This window comes from Pyrus communis, chromosome 14 (assembly GCF_041283825.1).
Source record: "Pyrus communis isolate YQ-2024b chromosome 14, ASM4128382v1, whole genome shotgun sequence".
Lineage (NCBI taxonomy): Eukaryota > Viridiplantae > Streptophyta > Magnoliopsida > Rosales > Rosaceae > Pyrus > Pyrus communis.
In genome coordinates, this window is record NC_142578.1 from 15,620,692 (window position 1) to 15,641,512 (window position 20,821).

The window sequence follows — 20,821 nt, forward strand, 5'->3', positions numbered from 1 at the left end:
TCAAACCCCCCCCTTTACTTTCCTGTTCTTTAGTGCTTAGAATCTGTTTAGTTTATGTTTTAAAGTATTTTTTTGTTTTTGGTTTGTCTTAGTGTTTTAAACTTTAATTTTGCATTCTTTGAGTCTAGTTTAGTGTTTTAAACTTTATTTTACGTTTTTGAGTCAGTTTCCAAGAGATTTGCAATCCCTCCTAATCCCCGGTCCAGAACGATCCCTACTTATACTTATACTATAATTTGACAAAAAGAGGGTTTAATTTGTGCGCGTATAAATCTCGCATCAATAACGTTAGGAAGATTTGAAGGTTAATTAGTGCATCACGGTTAACTTGGAGTGTTGAGAATTAATGATTTATTGAAATGCAATTGGAAATCGTTTTATTATGCAAGTATAACATGTATGGAGATGAACCCCTTAGCTAGCCTTCATTCCATTCAATTCTATCACACATTCACATTTACATTTTGCTTTTACTTACAATCTGTTCTTTTAGTTTAAATTCGTCAAATTAAAATCCCCCTTTACTTTATTGTCTAATTTAGTTAGAAAGTGTCTTAGTTTGTGTTTATAAGAATTTTGAGTCATTTTGTTACACAAATTCGTCCAAATTTGTGTTTGTGCTCAAATCTGCCCAGAAAGTGGTTTTTAGGCAGATTTGAGTGTGTTTGTGTTGTTTTGAGTTTTTTGGTTTGTTTTAGTGTTTTAAAGTTTAGTTTTGCATTCTTTGAGTCTAGTATAGTGTTTCATATTGTTATTTTACGTTTTTGAGTCAAATCCAAGTGGTTAACAATCCCTCCTAATCCCCGGTCTAGAACGATCCCTACTTATAAATATACTACAATTTGACGAAAAGAGGGTTTAATTTGTGTGCGTATAAATCTCGCATCAATCGTTCTGGACCGGGGATTTGGAGGGATTGTTAATCACTTGGATTTGACTCAAAAACATAAAAACAAAGTTAAAAACGTTCACAAAGATTCAAAGGACTCAAAACAAGTTCAAAAGACTCAAAACTGCCTAAAAACACTAACTAGGCAGTTTCTGACCTTAAACCCAATGTTGGACGAATTTAAGATTATGGCTTGATTCAAACGTAAAATAACAATATAAAACACTATACTAGACTCAAAGAATGCAAAACTAAACTTTAAAACACTAAAACAAACCAAAAGACTCAAAGCAACACAAACACACTCAAATCTGCCTAAAAACCACTTTCTGGGCAGATTTGAGCACAAACTCAAATTTGGACGAATTTGTGTAACAAAATGACTCAAAACTCTTATAAACACAAACTAAGACACTTTCTAACTAAATTAGACAATAAAGTAAAGGGGGATTTTAATTTGACGAAAATTGAAATAACGAAACAAGTTTAATAAACTAGACGGAATGTAAATATGAATGCGATGAAAATGAATGGATGAATGCTAGCTAGAAGGTTCTTCTCCACACATGTTACACTTGCATAATAAAATGATTTCCAATTGCATTTCAATAAACCATGAATTCTCAACACCCCAAGTTAACCGTGATGCACTAATTAACCTTCAAATCTTCCTAACGTTATTGAATTGGATGGGTTAGCGCATACAACAATTCAAAACATTCCCCACAAGTCCCCTACATGATTGCATAATAGAGATACAAGCAAGAATCATTACGCTCTATGAAAATTATAAGTGTTGACGAGGCATTCGTTACTATGGAATACGCATGAAACTTATGCCAAGAATTCGTTTAACGCGATTGTTTATAAGCAACCTCCACTACTTGTGAATATAAGTTCGTAACTATTAGGTGAAACTCACTTATATTCTAGCGTCATATTCATGCATGAAAATTAAGCGTGCACTCTCAATAAACATACATAAATAAGTTATCAATCAAACGGTTAAACAAATTGAATCACAACTTATGAAACGCAATTAGAAGTAATCAAATCAAAATGCAAGCATAAACATATATTTCGAATTTCCTCATAACTTTGAAATCAAAGAAACACCTAAACATTCCAACAACTCAAACTTGAATTGTATGAACGTTTAAGCACTCTTCTCTTCCTCTTCGTTGTAGCACAAGGTCTAAGGATAGTTTGATGGTGTGAATGGTTTGGGGAGTGGTGAAAATGGAAGGATGGTGTTTGGATTGTAATGGAAACTCACGGCACAAAAGGGGGAAGTGTTGGTGGTATGTACAATGGAATGGAAGTGTTTATGGAATGGATGAATTTCTGGCAAAAAGGCCTTATTTCTGTGGTGAATGGATCCCCCCCTTTGTGGCTGCAATGAAGGGTTATTTATAGGTGAAATGGGGGGGAACATGACAGCTAGGAGGGTGGTGGAAATCTGGAATGGTGATGGGAGATGCATGTGGCTGATTTATGCATGTGATTAAAGGGTGGAAATGCATGTGCTTTGAATAAGTGGCTGCATGTGCAAGGGGACAATCTGAAAATGCATGTGAAAGCATGTGTTGGCTGCAATGATGAAATGGATGGGAGTGCATGTGGCTTAATTAATTAAAGGGAGTGCATGTGCAATGTTTTAAAGGATGGAATGCATGTGAATATGATGGAAATCTGATGGGAACTCATGGCAAGGATGATTTCTGGTGGTGAATGGGTGTATGTTTGAATGATTAAAGGGACATGTGGGTTGGAAATGATGAAGGAAATGCATGTGAGTGACAACTAGATATGTTGATGAATGCATGTGGAATGTTTATGGTGAGTGAATGTGGTGGTGAATGTGGCTGATTTGATTTATGGAAGATGCATGTGGATTAAAGGTGAGTGATTGATTATGGAATGCAATCTGAAATGGGAGATGGAATGGGATGTTTTGCATGTGAATTAAAGAGTAAATGCATGTGAATTAAAGAGTGAATGCATGTGCAATGACAGCTAGGTTGAATATGTGATAAGTCTCATTTTGCACGCATTTATATATTCCTTATTTGGCGTCTTTGTGATGTTTTTAGATTAAACTAGTTGCATTTTACATTATTTGGTGTTAGTGTGCAGCCAAGGGTGAGTTTGGATCAATGAGAAGACAAATAGAGTAAAAACATTCCTTTTGGTAGCTGAGCATTACTCAAAACGTGGAAAGGATTCTAGGGATTTAAATTGAAGTCCAAATGAAGAACCTAGGAGACGTTTGAATGCTGGAATTTCAGGAAATGATGTGAAAATGTTAAGTGGTGCAATTCGGCCATTTTGAGTGATTCTAAACAAAACAAGCATTGAAGTCAGATTATGTGGTTTCAACACCAAAACATGCATTCACATGCATGTTCAAACACTTTGCCGAGCACTCTGATGCGGGAATTATACGCACACAAATTAAACCCTCTTTTTGTCAAATTGTAGTATAGGTGCAAGTAGGGATCGTTCTGGACCGGGGATTAGGAGGGATTGCAAATCTCTTGGAAACTGACTCAAAAACGTAAAATAAAGTTTAAAACACTAAACTAGACTCAAAGAATGCAAAATTTAAAGTTTAAAACACTAAGGCAAACCAAAAACTCAAAATGCTTTAAAAACACAAACTAAAATGCTATACTAAACTCGAAGAATTCAAAACTAAAAATAAGAAAGATTAAGACTAAGACTTAAACGAAATATGGGGGGAATGATTTTGGACGAATTTAAACTAAAATGGATAGATTGTAAAGAAAACAAATTGTAAATATGAAATTGACGGAAATGAATGGATGGTATGGCTAGCTAAGGGGTTCATCTCCATACATGTTACACTTGCATAATAAAATGATTTCCAATTGCATTTCAATAAACCATGAATTCTCAACACCCCGGGTTAATTAGGTCCGCTTAAATTAACCGTCAAGTTTTCCTTAAGTTAATGAATTGGATGATTGCATACGACAACCCAAAGCATTCCTCACAAGTTCCCTTCATGAATTGCATAATAGAGAAACAAGCAAGAATCATTAAGCATCATGAAAACTATAAGTGTTGACGAGGCATTCGTTACTATGATTGCATGAAACTTATGCCAAGAATTCGTTTAACGCGATTGTTTATAAGCAACCTCCACTACTTGTGAATATAAGTTCATAACGATTAGGTGAAACTCACTTATATTCTAGCGTCATATTCATGCATGAAAATTAAGCGTTCATTCTCAATAAACATACATAAATAGGATATCAATCAAATAGTTAAACAAATTGAATTCACAACTTATGAAACGTAATTAAAAGTAATCAAATCAAAATGCAAGCATAAACATATATTTCGAATCCCCCCCTAGCTAAAGGGGGGGTTTAGTTCCTCATACAAAACAAAGAGAATTGAAATTAAACATTGAAATCAAAGAAACGCCTAAACATTCCAACAACTCAAACTTGAATTGTATGAACGTTTAGGCCCTCTTCTCTTCCTCTTTATTGTAGCATAAGGTCTAGGGATAATTGGTTTGGGGGATGGAAGTGTGGAATGGAAAAGGAATTATGGAAATAGGTGAGGAGTGGTGGAGAAAATGGTGCAGAAAATGGAGAGAAACTCACGGCTAGAGAAGGAATGGAGTGTTTGTGTTGTGGTATCTACAATGGAATGAGATGAGATGTAGTGGGGAGTGAATGAATGACAAATGAATGAGAATGCAAGGGTATTTATAGGAGGAATGGAGGTGTATATGGCTGTTTGTTTAGGATGCAAGTGGCTAATTAATGATGGAAAAATAGCTAGGAAAACATGTGAAAGCTGGAATTGCATGTGAAGGTGTTGGAATGGTGTGTGAAGGCACGGCATAGGGATGAAATGAATGATTAAATGTGCATTGATGGAATGATGAAGAATAAAGGATGCATGTGGGTTGAAAATGGCTGAAACAAAGGGGGAATAATGATGAAGAAAAGCTGGAAATGTTAGGGAATGTGCATGGCATAGGAAAGTGAATGTAGATGGGTGCATGTGTTGGTGATTTGTTTGTTGGGAAAAACTTGTGAAAGCATGTGAATGTTGTTTGTGTGAAGTGTGTGTGAATGCATGTGGATTAAAGAGTGAATGATGGCTGAAATAATGATGGAAAACAACTAGGAAAAGTATGGAATGCATGTGAAATGTAAAGGGAAAAAATGGAAATGGGAATGAAGGCCACGGCATGGGATGGAGAATTGATTATGGATGCATGAGTTGAATGATTTCTTGGTGAGGGATGTGGAGTGGTTGAATGTGGTGCAATGATAATGTTTTGTGGCTGAATTGGTGGTGGAATTATGATGGGAGTGCATGTGGGTGAATGTGAAGGGAATGCATGTGTTGATGACTAGGTTAGTGGGTGGAAATCTGAAAATGGCATAAGGGAATGGGAGCTCACGGTTTTGAGTTGTTTGTTTGTGTGAAGTGTGTGTGAATGCATGTGAAGATGCTAATAAATAATGCATGTAGGGTTAGGAAATAAAATCATAACTTAAAGGGAGATGATTAAAGGGTGTTGAAAGGTTTGAAATGCATGTGTTGAATTGGTGGTTGAATGATGAAAGAATAAGTGAATGATTATGATAAGTGTATGATATGTTAAGTGATAAATGAATGATATGTTAAGTGATAAATGAATGATATGTGGTGAGTGATAAGTGAATGGAAGTGATAAGTGATAAGTGAATGGTTTGATAAGTGAATGATATGATAAGTGAATGCTTATAATAAGTGAATGATATGATAAATGAATGCTTTAAGTGTTTAAAATAGGGAACAAAGCCCTTCCTTGCATGGCAAGGAAGGGAGACACAAGGAAACACACGACAATGTCCTAAGGTTGCAAGGAATGTTGTTTTTGTGTTCTAAAATGCGTAGGAGTCTTCAATGATGCTTAAACATGAGGTCTTTTAGGATTTAACTTTCCTACTTCAAGTCTTTAATTTCGTCCATCCTCTTGGCTCCAAGCATATGATATCCATTCCAATCTCTAATTTGCTCCAAAAGGCTCCAAAAGGCATCCTTTTGCATACCTTGCCCTTAGAACCTGAAAACACACAAAAGAAGCATAAAGGACTAAAATAACTAGAGAAACATAACGTAAATGCATGAGAACAAGCCATTTAAGTCGCATGAATATGCTCCTATCACACTCTCATGCATTTCCAGCTCCCTTATGCATTTCCACATCCGAAACAAATCACCTTTGCATTTCCAACTCCTTCATGTCCATCCCGTGCACTTCCATTCCCATGTCCAGATTATTCTAACCAAGTTTCAGATTGTCCACTCCCTTGTGGCAGACTTTGCACATGTTTCTTGGATTAAATATCCACATACCTGCAGATTATGTCCATTCCTTGCATCCTTTATTCCAGAAATTCCATCATTCCATCATTCCATGCCGTGTGCTTTCTTCACATTTCCAGAATTTGCACAAACAATTCACTTTTGGCAGATTCCACTCACTTGTTGCAGCAAGGACACATGCATTTTGATTAAACAAAACACATCCTTGCAGATCTTGTCCATGCCATGCGTCCACTACCTCAGAAACCCATCATTCCAACTGAATTATGCTCTGCCATCTGAGTTAAACAAATGGCAGATCCAATCTGATTTTCTCTCTCGGATTGATTGGATCACACACACTCTATTTGCTCCATTTTTCTGTCCACCATTCACTCTCATTCTCCCTCTCCATTCCATTGCATTCCACATTCTCTTCCTTTCACAGAAAATATCCTCACTCATTCTCCCCCTCCATTCTATTCAGTTCGACATTCTTTCCCCCATTCACAAAAACTGTCCAGATTCTATTCCATTGCACATTCTCTCCCATCCGCATGTTTCTTCTTTTTCCATTCCATGAGTCATACGCCAAAACACTCCATATCACTCCATCTCTGACCATTTCATTCTCCTAAGGGCAGAAACCATCCAAACCAAACCAATCTACTTCATCCGCACCACATTTGGAGAAGCAACACCAAGGAACTCTTCAAGGACTTCAACATCAGTTTTGCTTCAAGGGTTCATTCTTATCAATTCTATGTTTTATACTTTTATGTCAAATCTTTTGTAGACATGAATTGTAACTAAGCCTCCTCTAGGGATTCGATGTAACCTTGCAAAGTTTGGCCATGTAATTAAGTTAGAATGCTCAGTTTGTCCATCTATTTCTTGTTTCATTTTATGTTTTAATGGTAACTTTGTGTGTTGATTTTAATGTTTGATCATCATTTGAATTAATCACAACGTTGTGTAGCCAAGATTAGAACACACATCATGCATAATCTTGGTAGATATGTGAATGAATGAAGGGAGTGTTTAGCACACATCCTGCCGAGTTATTCCCTTTGGTTTTATGAAAGTTTCTTGTACATTACATAATCTTGATTATGAACCAAAGTTGCACATCACAATTAGGTTCATGATTAGAGACATTTGATCAAATCCACACATCATATGGTTGATCATATCCAAGTGAAACAAACTCAAGAAATAGGTAGATGAATGAGTTCAAACTAACTTGACAAACATGGACTTAGTTGAGCAATGGTGAAACCGAATCCCTAGCTTCATTTCCATTGATACTATCCTATTCTATTAGTTGTTGATTCATTTAGTTGTGTTTACTTCTTTTATTTATACTTTCAAGTAACAACAACAAATCTGCTCAATTTGATTAGTTTGATTCATTTCCAAATCTGCCTAGTTTGTTTAGTTTGATTCATTTCTTAGAGTTCTTGCAAAACAAGTAATTACATAGGTCCAATTAGTCCCTGTGGATTCGACACCCTTACTTATGCCATTATACTAGATATATTCTAGCATTAAGAAGGAAATATACATCAATAAAAATGGCGCCGTTGCCGGGGACTGATTTCAGTCCCTTGTAATTGCTTGTTTGCTTGTTTGTTATTTTGATTAGTGTCAAGGTTCATAAATTGTCGAATTGATAGCTGGAAGTTGGTTTAAGTTGCATATATTTCGTGAGTAGAGAGGAAGACCTTAGCCATTCCATTATCCATTGGTTTACATCAATTTGCTTTACAATCTGTTTTCTTTATAATCTGTCCATTTAATTGCATTTCGTCCAAATACAATTTCCCCCATATTTTGTTAAGTTTTAGGCTTAGAATCTGTCTTATCTTGTGTTTTGAAGCAGTTTGAGTCAAGCTCAAACCTAATTTTCGTCCAAAATTGAGTTTAGTGTCAAAACTGCCCAGTTTGTGTTTTTAGGCAGTTTTGAGAGTTTTTAGCTTGTTTTGAGTCTTGTGAATCTGTTTTGAGTCCTTTGAGTCTTTGTTTTGTCCAAATTAGTTAGAAAGTGTTTTGATTTGTGTTTATAAGTGTTTTGATTCAAGTTTCCATCCAATTTCGTCCAAATTAGCGTAGGTGCTCAAAACTGCCCAGAAAGTGGTTTTTAGGCAATTTTGAGTCTTCTAGTTGCTGTTTTGGGTTTTAGGATTGTTTAAGTGTTCTAAGAGTTTAGTTCCACATCCCTTGAGTCTTTTCAAACGTTTTTAAGTTTATTTTTGTTCTTTTCATTGTTGTTTGCTTCTTGATTTTCATTCACACTTGTGTTACTTTGTTTCAGGTAGTATATGTCAAATAAACTTGTTGAGTTAGGCCAAAGAATTGAAAGATTAAAGGGCCACACTTTGGACAACTTTGTGCCATCAAGTTCATCCTTTAACCGTGAGGAAGAGGAAGGGAATTCACCTAGTTCAACAAGTAAAGAATCTGAGCAATTTAATTGGGAAAGAGAAGAAGAGATGGCGGGCAACGAAGATGAACTTCGAGCTTTGGAGGACTTTGCTCAACCAATCATACCAAATTCACCTTCATGCATCTTGCTGCCCATAGAAGCTAGAAACTATGATCTCAAATCTTCACATTTCCATATGTTTCCTTCATTTTATGGCTTACCTAATGAAGACCCTTTAGCTCATATTAAAGAGTTTTACAATGTTGTGAGTGGTTTACCTTTGCAGGGAGTGAGTGAAGCGAATTTGAGGATGAGAGTGTTTCCTTACACTGATAGGAGCATATTCATGCGACTTAAATGACTTGTTCTCGTGCATTTACGTTATGTTTCTTTAGTTATTTTAGTCCTTTATGCTTCTTTTGTGTGTTTTCAGGTTCTAAGGGCAAAGTATGCAAAAGGATGCCTTTTGGAGCCTTTTGGAGCAAATTAGAGATTGGAATGGATATCATATGCTTGGAGCCAAGAGGATGGACGAAATTGAAGGATTCCTCCTCCATTGCAGCCACATGCACATTCAATCATTCACACCAAAACCTTGCACATGCTTTCCCATTTCATTATTCATTCACCTTGCAGCCACTCCACATGCATTTCTAGCTTTTCCTTTGCATTCCCCCTTTAATCAACACATGCATCCACTCACCAAGAAATCATTCATTCCACATGCACCCAAAACACCACCAGAAATCATCATTGCCGTGGGTACCTATCCCATTTCAGATTGTCATTCCACTTCATTGCACATGCATCTTCATAATTCAACACATGCATTCATTATTTATTTACTTTGCATCCTTTAATTTAATCACATGCACATTCAAACAAACACAATCATTCCAGCCATACCTTGCATTTTCAGATTGTTCCTCCATCATTGCACCACAATGCAGCCACATGCACTTGTTCCTCTAACATTTCAGCCACTTGCACTCCCATTCTCTCCCAAAACCGTGCACATGCCTTCTCCTTGCATTTCCAGCCATTCCACATGCTATTTCAGCCACATGCACTCATAATCATTCAACCAACATGTGCACATGCAACTTAGCTGTCATGTTCCCCCCATTTCACCTATAAATACTCATTCATTCACACTCATTCATGGACAATTCATTCACAACAGAAATTGGTCCCTTGGGGCCGTGCCCTTCACAAACACCATCCATTCCATTCATACACATCATCCATTGCAGAAATGTAGACCATAAACCCCCCTTTGTGCCGTGAGTCTTCCCTACAAATCCAAACACCATCCTTCCATTCCTCCACCACTACCCAAACCATTCACACCATCAAACTATCCTTAGACCTTGTGCTACAACGAAGAGGAAGATAAGAGTGCCTAAACGTTCATACAATTCAAGTTTGAGTTGTTGGAATGTTTAGGTGTTTCTTTGATTTCTATGTTTAATTTCAATACTCTTTGTTTTGTACGAATGAGGCATGGAAGAGAAGAGTGCCTAAACGTTCATACAATTCAAGTTTGAGTTGTTGGAATGTTTAGGTGTTTCTTTGATTCTCTTTGTTTTGTATCATAAGGAACTAAACTCCCCCTTGGTTGGGGGGTGATTCGAATATATGTTTATGCTTGCATTTTGATTTGAATACTTCTAATTGCGTTTCATAAGTTGTGGATTCAATTTGTTTAACCGTTTGATTGATAACTTATTTATGTATGTTTATTGAGAATGCGCGCTTAATTTTCTTGCATGAATATGACGCTAGAATATAAGTAAGTTTCACCTAATCGTTATGAACTTATATTCACAAGTAGTGGAGGTTGCTTATAAACAATCGCGTTAAACAAATTCTTGGCATAAGTTTCATGCAATCCATAGTAACGAATGCCTCGTCAACACTTATAATTTTCATAGAGTGTAATGATTCTTGCTTGTATCTCTTCTATGCATTCATGTTGAGGACTTGTGGGGAATGTTTTGAATTGTTGTATGCGCTAACCCATCCAATTCAATAACGTTAGGAAGATTTGAAGGTTAATTAGTGCATCACGGTTAACCCGGGGTGTTGAGTTTCATGGTTTATTGAAATGCAATTGGAAATCATTTTATTATGCAAGTATAACATGTATGGAGATGAACCCCTTAGCCATTCTATCATCCATTCATTCCATTCCATCAAATTCGTTTTACAATCTGTTTAGTTTATTAACTTGTTTTGTTATTTCAATTTTCGTATAAATCTAAATCCCCCTTTACTTTAATGTCCAATTTAGTTAGAAATCAATTTAGTTTGTGCTTTTAAGTGTTTTGATTCATTTTATTTCCCAATTTCGTCCAGATTCACCAAAGTGCTCAAAACTGCCCAGAAAGTGATTTTAAGGCAGTTTTGAGTGTTTTGGGTGATGTTTGAGTCTTTTGGTTTGTTTTAATGTTTTAAGTGTTTAGTTTTACATTCTTTGAGTTAGTTTATTGTTTTATATTGTGTTTTTACGTTCTTGAGTCAAGTTATTACTTAATTTCGTCCAAATTTGTGTTTGTGCTCAAATCTGCCCAGAAAGTGGTTTTTAGGCAGATTTGAGTGTGTTTGTGTTGTTTTGAGTCTTTTGGTTTGTCTTAGTGTTTTAAAGTTTAGCTTTGCATTCTTTGAGTCTAGTATAGTGTTTCATATTGTTATTTTACGTTTTTGAGTCAAATCCAAGTGGTTAACAATCCCTCCTAATCCCCGGTCTAGAACGATCCCTACTTATACATATACTACAATTTGACGAAAAGAGGGTTTAATTTGTGTGCGTATAAATCTCGCATCTTACACCTTGAAAGATAAGGCCAAGAGTTGGTTGATGACTCTAACACCAGGTTCCCTCACTACATGGGATGCCGTGGCTAAGAAGTTCTTGGAGAAGTTCTTTTCCACTCAAAAGACAGCCACATTAAGGGGACAAATCTTCAACTTCAAACAAGATGATGGTGAACCTTTCAATGAGTGTTGGGAGCGTTTTAAAGGCCTCTTGATACAATGTCCACACCATGGGTTACCTTTTCATTTACAAATGCAAATTTTCTATGATGGACTAACCCAAAATTGTCAATCAACTGTGGATAATGCAGCAGGTGGAGCATTGAAGAAAAAGAATGCTCAAGAGTCATATAACATTTATGAGATGTTGGGATCTAATGCTCAACACAAAGATTTAAGGGGTAAGAAAGTTGGAGTCTATGAAACAAGTTCTAACCATGAGCTTTTGTTGCAGGTAGCTAACCTAGAAAGGAAGCTTGAATCCGTGCTCAACATGGTGCCAAAAGCTAATGAAGTGTGTGCTATTTGCAACATACCAAGCCATCCTACTCACCAATGTCCATCTAGGGAAGCTTACCCCGAGTATGTTCAAGAACAAGTGAACCTCATGAATTCTTACAACCAAAGGCCAAGGAATGATATGTATTCCAATACATATAACCCAAGTTGGAGAGATCATCCCAACCTTTCATGGAAGAACAACAATCAATTCCAAAATTTCCAACCAAAACCTGCCACTAGCCTTGAGGACACGGTTAAATTGTTAGCCCAAAACACCTTGCAATTCCAACATTCCACCAATAGCACACTCCAACAACATTCAGCCGCCCTAACCAAAATGGAGACACAATTGGGGCAGATTGCAGATGCCTTGAACCAAAGAGAGGTTGGGAAGTTTCCAAGCCAACCCGTGATACTCCAAAGGAACCAAGAGCAAGCCAAAGCAATCACTACACTTAGAAGTGGTAAGGTTATTGATAATAGAGTTGGCAATGAAGTTACTAATGAATATGATCATGTGAATGCAGGTGTCACTCAAGGAGACAAGGAGAAATCAATTGAGGAACCAAGCCATGCCACTTCTTCACTAGAAGCACCAAATCTTCACAAGGCCGAGAAACCATACACTCCACCAATACCATTCCCTGGAAGACTTGCCAAGAGCAAGCAGGATAAGTCATTCAAAGAAATTTTTGATATACTAAGCAAAGTGAATGTTAACTTACCTTTGCTTGATGTCATTAGGAACATGCCGGCATATGGGAAATTCTTCAAGGAGTTAAACAGCTACAAAAGGAAGTATGGACCACATGAGAAGGTTGTGGTGTCTGAGAATGTGAGTGCAGTTTTGCAAAGAAAACTTCCACCAAAGCTCAAGGATCCAGGAAGTTTCTCTATCAACATCACCATAGGGGACAAGAAAGTAGAGAAGGCAATGCTTGATTTGGGTGCTAGCATCAACTTAATGCCTTATTCAGTTTACCTTCAACTAGGTTTGGGAGATTTGAAAGCCACCACCATTTCATTACAACTTGCAGACAGATCAGTTAAATATCCAAGAGGTATAGTAGAAGATATCTGATGCGAGATTTATACGCACACAAATTAAACCCTCTTTTCGTCAAATTGTAGTATATGTATAAGTAGGGATCGTTCTGGACCGGGGATTAGGAGGGATTGTTAACCACTTGGATTTTACTCAAAAACGTAAAATAACAATATGAAACACTATACTAGACTCAAAGAATTCAAAACTAAACTTTAAAACACTAAGACAAACCAAAAGACTCAAAACAACACAAACACACTCAAATCTGCCTAAAAACCACTTTCTGGGCAGATTTGAGCACAAACACAAATTTGGACGAAATTAAGTAATAACTTGACTCAAGAACGTAAAAACACAATATAAAACACTAAACTAACTTAAAGAATGTAAAACTAAACACTTCAAACATTAAAACAAACCAAAAGACTCAAACATCACCCAAAACACTCAAAACTGCCTAAAAATCACTTTCTGGGCAGTTTTGAGCACTTTGGTGAATCTGGACGAAATTGGGAAATAAAATGAATCAAAACACTTAAAAGCACAAACTAAATTGATTTCTCACTAAATTGGACATTAAAGTAAAGGGGGATTTAGATTTATACGAAAATTGAAATAACAAAACAAGTTAATAAACTAAACAGATTGTAAAACGAATTTGATGGAATGGAATGAATGGATGATAGAATGGCTAAGGGGTTCATCTCCATACATGTTATACTTGCATAATAAAATGATTTCCAATTGCATTTCAATAAACTATGATACTCAACACCCCAAGTTAACCGTGATGCACTAATTAACCTTCAAATCTTCCTAACGTTATTGAATTGGATGATGCATGCGACAATTCAAAACATTCCCCACAAGTCCTCAACATGAATGCATAGAAGAGGTACAAGCAAGAATCATTACGCTCTATGAAAATTATAAGTGTTGACGAGGCATTCGTTACTATGGATTGCATGAAACTTATGCCAAGAATTCATTTAACGCGATTGTTTATAAGCAACCTCCACTACTTGTGAATATAAGTTCATAACGATTAGGTGAAACTCACTTATATTCTAGCGTCATATTCATGCATGAAAATTAAGTGTGCACTCTCAATGAACATACATAAATAAGTTATCAATCAAACAGTTAAACAAATTGAATCCACAACTTATGAAACGCAATTAGAAGTATTCAAATCAAAATGCAAGCATAAACATATATTCGAATCACCCCCTAACCAAGGGGGGTTTAGTTCCTCATGGTACAAAACAAAGAGAATCAAAGAAACGCCTAAACATTCCAACAACTCAAACTTGAATTGTATGAACGTTTAGGCCCTCTTATCATCCATTCCTCATTCGTACAAAACAAAGAGCATTGAAATTAAACATTGAAATCAAAGAAACACCTAAACATTCCAACAACTCAAACTTGAATTGTATGAACGTTTAGGCACTCTTCTCTTCCTCTTCGTTGTAGCACAATGTCTAAGGATAGTTTGATGGTGTGAATGGTTTGGGGAGTGGTTGGAGTGGCTGCAATGGAGGAGAAAAGTGTTTTGGTGGCTGCTGCAAGGGTGTGGAGAGGTTTTGACGAATTTCTGGAATATGGAAGAGTGAATGAGAATGAATGCTTATTTATAGGTGAAATGGGGGGAACATGACAGCTAGGAGGGAATGTGGCTGCATGTTTGAATGATTAAAGGATGAATGTGGGTTGAAATTGCATGTGCAATGAATATGTGGCTGCATGTGCAAGGGGACAATCTGAAAATGCATGTGAAAGCATGTGTTGGCTGCAATGATGAAATGGATGGGAGTGCATGTGGCTTAATTAATTAAAGGGAGTGCATGTGCAATGTTTTAAAGGATGGAATGCATGTGAATATGATGGAAATCTGATATGGTGATAGGAGATGCATGTGGCTGATTTATGCATGTGAATGCATGTGGCTGCAATGGATTAGGAATCCTTCAATTTCGTCCATTCCTTTTGCTCCAAACATAAGCTATCCATTCCAAGTCCAATTTTGCTCCAAAATGCATCTTTTTGCTTCCTTAGCCATATGAACCTAAAAACACACAAAAATGGCTTAAACGACTAAAACAACTATGAATTAACAATATAAATGCACGAAAACAAGCTAAGTAAGTCGCCTAAATATGCTTCTATCAAATTCCCCCACACTTATCTTTTGCTAGTCCTCGAGCAAAACAAAACAAAAGAAACCAAAAACAAAACAAAACGAACAAAACACAACCTATACCTTCCAACAATCGTCTCAGGGATTTCCAATGCACATGACAAGTTAAAAATCATTATTCCCACAAATTTTAGCCATCTTTACACTTAAGTACATTCTTACTCATAGTCACCACATACTAGTTCACAATTAAGCATTTAAAACCATGATTTGAATGTAGTAACATGCCTTTAGAGAATTCCCTCAATTCCTCACTAGATGTACTCTCGTTTTTCACACAGATTTTCTGACTACACTCCCTACACTAGGTATATGTGAGAAGATTGTTGTAAACATGTAGACGAACACTCACATATGTTATAACAAGGAAAGCATTTTCTGGATTTATGATAATGACATGAATATGATTTCATGAATGGAATGCTACTACTTAGGATGAGAACCAGTGATTCCATAAGCTCATATCAATTCCAAACTCCACATTATTGAACACATAACGATCAAGATAGAAGCATAAGGGTTGAAACGGGGCTAAAGGTGTTTGGCTAACAAAGAAGGAATATGGAAAACAAAGGTTCTTAAAGAAATAGCGAGCAAAGCATTTGAATTAACTTAGAATTCACTTTTGAATGAAGACTCAACTTTTGAACAACAAGGGGGAACAAGCTCTTTTTTTTTTCTTTCTTTCTTTCTTTTCTTTTCTGTTTTTTTTTCTTTTTCATATGTTTTTCAGAATTTTTTCTTTTCTTTTGACTCTCAAAACATACATAAACGCTTAAGAACAAAACATTCTCTCTCCCACACTCATTTTCTTTCATAATGTACTCAAAAGGAATTCATTTAAGTCATGCTCACTATCTTTTAAGAACAAGGGTGTGGACAGTCCTAAACTAGGCTAGGTTAGGATAATGTGGGTTAACAATGAATAAAGGCTAAACAAAGCTCAACGGGGTTAAAACTTACAACAAATACGAAAAATGGGAAGTAAGGCTATTTGGCTATGGTGGCAACTACACAACTTCATCTTGATATATGTTATGCAATTCAATGTCATGCTTTGAATGAAACGGATATAAGTTCTAGCATTTAGTTCTATCATGATACAATTGCATTCTAAGTAGCAACCAAGCAAGGAATAATGAGATCATGCAACAACTTTAGAAAACAAAGAATCACAGAAAATAACTCTCCAAAGAAAGTAATGGCTCGAGTCTCACAGGGATGTAGCGTTATTATGAGTTTCTTCCTTCAAGCATGTTACAAAAACGAATTTTTCTTTTATGATTGCATGTGAAGTCATATATTATAACCATAACCAAGCATATACCAAGAGTAAATCAAACTTTTCTCTATGTTAATAACTCTTTTTAACCATCATGCAATTATAAACCAAATCCTTATCATTGTGTTGGAAGGTACCCTAAGACACAAACACACAAAAATGACTCAAAACACTCTTTTTAGGCTTTTTAAAACATGTTTTTCAAATTTTTATGTGATTTTCGGAGTTATAAAACAAAACACTCTAAAACAACTTAAAAACACCTTAAAACAGCAAGGAACAACATTTGAAGTAATGGGTGATAAAATCCCACGAATTTGCATTAACAACATTAGTTACCCCCCCACACTTAAATCAAACATTGTCCTCAATGTTTTAAGCATAGATTCACACAAAACATAAGTAAACACACAAAAGGCATTTAAACATACTAAACATGGCAGAATGTAATTAACAAAGAGAAGAGTTTAGGGACGCAAATCTGGTTATGGAGTGTAAATTCCCTCTTCTCCTTGGTGATTGCATTGAGGCTTTGATCTTTGTGATTCCACAGGCTTACTCTTGAACTGGTTTCCGCCCATCGTTGATTTTCCTTTGTGCTACTCTTGAACTGGGCAGCAGGATTCTTTTGGTCTCCTCCACTTGTTGATTTTCCTTTGTGCTACTGGGCTGGAGGATTCTTTTGGTCTTCCCCGAAGGTCTGAGCTTACCCCTTTGGTCTGTTTCTTTGTTCAATCTTTCCAATTCGTATTGAAAAGGGTTGGAGGATAACTCAGCCTATGTTTGTCTCCACATGCTTCAATGTATCATTTTCACTTGCCTTACTCGCTCCCCTTTGCAGAAGTGGTCCCTTCTCCGGAAGTGTATCAACCGTTGAAGATGACTACTCGAGAGCAACGCTAGGTAAGCAATCAGGAATAGATTCCAGGCAGTTGGCTCCAGATCGGAAGATTGACTCCAAGTGTCGGCTGATTGCTTCTTTTACTTTGCCATGCGAGTAAGAACAAGGACAAAGAAAAAGACAGGGAAAGAGCATGATATGAGATACTTTTGCTTTTGACCTTGATGATATGAGATACCTTTGCTTTTGAAGAAGCGGTGAATGAATCAGCACATGTATTTGTTGTGCTGTTTCCTCCTGGGTCATATGTACTCCAGGCATCTGGTATCATCTTTGGGGAAGAAGAAAGAATTGAGTCTTTCGAAAGGCTTTGCTGGGAGTGCGCCCTCAGAGGTGAGGGAGAGTTGGGCATTTTTCTTCAGGTTTGCCTTGCTATAAAAGACGAAGGTCGACATATATAGAGATAATATCAAGTGGTGGTACTGTTCTTTTACCCTTGTCGACAAATGTCTCTTCGATATCAGAACGACGCCTCTTCGATTTCTGAGCAGGCGCCCCTTCGATTTCTGAACGACGCCCCTTCTCTTTCTGAACGACACGTGGTAGTGCAGATGTGTCTCCTTTTGACAAAGCTGCACGCGTTTTCTGAAAAGTAGAGAAAGCGTCGCCGAACTTTGCGCTTGTCGGCTAAAGACGTGTAGTTGCGATGATGGCCTCCACGTGTTTTCAGCTTTGTCAGAAATCTTTTGACAAAGTTGAACGCGTTTTCTGAAAAGCCGAGAAAGCGTCGCCTAACTTACGCCGGAAATTCCGGCTCTTTGAATCGGTGGACGCGTCGCCTTGGCTTTTTATAGAGCTATCGATCACCGCCAACATACACACTCTGAAGATTTCCCATTCTTGAACATCGTCTCCGGCCCTTTGAAATTTTAACTCCATCCACCCCTTTTCTTTGAACACTTTCGAAAATGGCAAACTCATCGAACCTTAGCTTAGATTTGAGTCTCAGCAGCGATCTGGTTGCGCCCCGTCAAGGTAATGTATGGCGCCCTTCTTTTTTATCTTCTAACGGTCTTCTTACAGGTGAAGACTCCGTGATGCAGGACGCCACAACAGCTACAATAGTAGCTAGGAACCTCCTCACTCCAAAAGATAGTAGGCTGCTGTCAGGACGGTCCGATGAGTTGGCCGTTCAAGAGTCCCTCGCACTTAGTGTTCAGTGTGCGAGCTCTGTGTCAAACATGGGCCAACGCCTGCTTGCCCGCTCCCGTCAGGTGGAATCATTGATGGCGGAGGTGGAAAGTCTTAAGCAAGAGATCCAGCAGCTTAAGTACGAGAATAGAAGTTTGCATGTGCTTGCAAATAACTATTCGTCGGGCATGAAGAGGAAGCTTGATGAGCTGCAAGAATCTGAGGGTCGAATTTACAGTGATCGTCAAAGGCTTGCGTCTTATCTCCAGAGGCACCTTTTTCCTGGGTCATCCAGCGCTTGGCCAAGTATTGAGGCCTGGAATGCTCTAGCTCCGATGCCTCCCGCTCCGATGGCTTCCGCTCCGATAGCTTCCGCTCCGATGCCTCCCGCTTCTATGCCTTCCGCTTCTGCGCCTCGTAGTGGGGCTTCACGCAAACAACCTTTGTGAAGCTCCACCTTTCTCCATGTTTAGTATCTTTCTTTTTTTTTTCTTTTTTTTTTCTTTTTTTTTTATATTAACATAAATAAAATCAAACGGCATGGAATTGGTCCTTGAATGGAAGGTGATACTTGAAGTGAACCGGCATTGGTTTGAATTCTAATGTAGGTGCCTGATTCAAAAAAAACAACAAGTTAGTATAAAATGTAATGGAATTTGAAAAAAATGACTTACTTGTTTTGTCTGACAAGAACTCAATGACAAACACCACTCCTTTGAAAGTTTCAGGGATATTGGACTTGGCCAGATTGCATGTGATGGTTATGACTTGTCCAATGTCATCAAATTCAACTTCTTTGGGCATTGTTGTCTCAAGTATATCCTCTTTGATGAATTCATGAAATTCCCTACTTTGCACCTTTGGAAGGTCTTCCAAGATGTCTTTTTCACTTTCTTCTTCCTTGGAATTCATGAACCTGCAAGGAATAGGGATATTAGGTGGAATGGGGTTAGAACTAATTGGAACAACCTTACTTGAATTAGATGGCGTAGGAGCAATAAGTGCTTCCAGCAAAGGTGCTTCAAATTCTCCCTTCGGTTTTACAATGGTTGAACTAGGGAGTTTGCCTTGGTCGCAAAATTGTCCTACGAACTCCGCGATCTGCCCAATTTGCTTTTCCAAGTGGTCCAACCTTTTGTCTTCTTGTCGAGCCTCATTGTCTTGATTTTGTGAGCCCTGCACCAAACAAATTAATTCGTTAAGCTTTTGATTATAATCTATTGACGAACTTAAGTTTGGTTGGGCATATTGAATATGAGGTTGTGGTGGCTGCCAATATCCTCCTTGTTGAGCATTTTGAGGTTCCCACCACATAGAGTTTGAATGATCACTCCAATCCGAATTGTAAGTATTGGAAAACACGTTATTCCTTGATTGAAGATTCAATATATCAACTCTTTGCATTTGAGACCTTTCCATGAGCTGTGACAAAAGAGAAGCATTATCAAGTGCCATGTTGTTCTTCTCTAGTATTTGAATTCAACAAACAAAACAAAAATCAAAAACTAAAACTAAAATACATAACAGAAACAAACAATCCAAGAGATTAGCAAATTTGCTAATCCCCGGCAACGGCGCCAAAATTTGATGCGAGATTTATACGCACACAAATTAAACCCTCTTTTCGTCAAATTGTAGTATATGTATAAGTAGGGATCGTTCTGGACCGGGGATTAGGAGGGATTGTTAACCACTTGGATTTTACTCAAAAACGTAAAATAACAATATGAAACACTATACTAGACTCAAAGAATTCAAAACTAAACTTTAAAACACTAAGACAAACCAAAAGACTCAAAACAACACAAACACACTCAAATCTGCCTAAAAACCACTTTCTGGGCAGATTTGAGCACAAACACAAATTTGGACGAAATTAAGTAATAACTTGACTCAAGAACGTAAAAACACAATATAAAACACTAAACTAACTTAAAGAATGTAAAACTAAACACTTAAAACATTAAAACAAACCAAAAGACTCAAACATCACCCAAAACACTCAAAACTGCCTAAAAATCACTTTCTGGGCAGTTTTGAGCACTTTGGTGAATCTGGACGAAATTGGGAAATAAAATGAATCAAAACACTTAAAAGCACAAACTAAATTGATTTCTAACTAAATTGGACATTAAAGTAAAGGGGGATTTAGATTTATACGAAAATTGAAATAACAAAACAAGTTAATAAACTAAACAGATTGTAAAACGAATTTGATGGAATGGAATGAATGGATGATAGAATGGCTAAGGGGTTCATCTCCATACATGTTATACTTGCATAA

General features: G+C 37.1%; 1 non-coding gene across 1 annotated transcript; it reads right to left on the reverse strand.

Annotated features, from left to right (window-relative positions):
* Window positions 1-11,600: 11,600 nt before the first annotated feature.
* LOC148691292 (small nucleolar RNA R71) lies at window positions 11,601-11,711 on the reverse strand. Its single transcript, XR_015956065.1, has one exon. It is a non-coding gene; the product is annotated as a small nucleolar RNA R71 (small nucleolar RNA).
* Window positions 11,712-20,821: the final 9,110 nt, after the last annotated feature.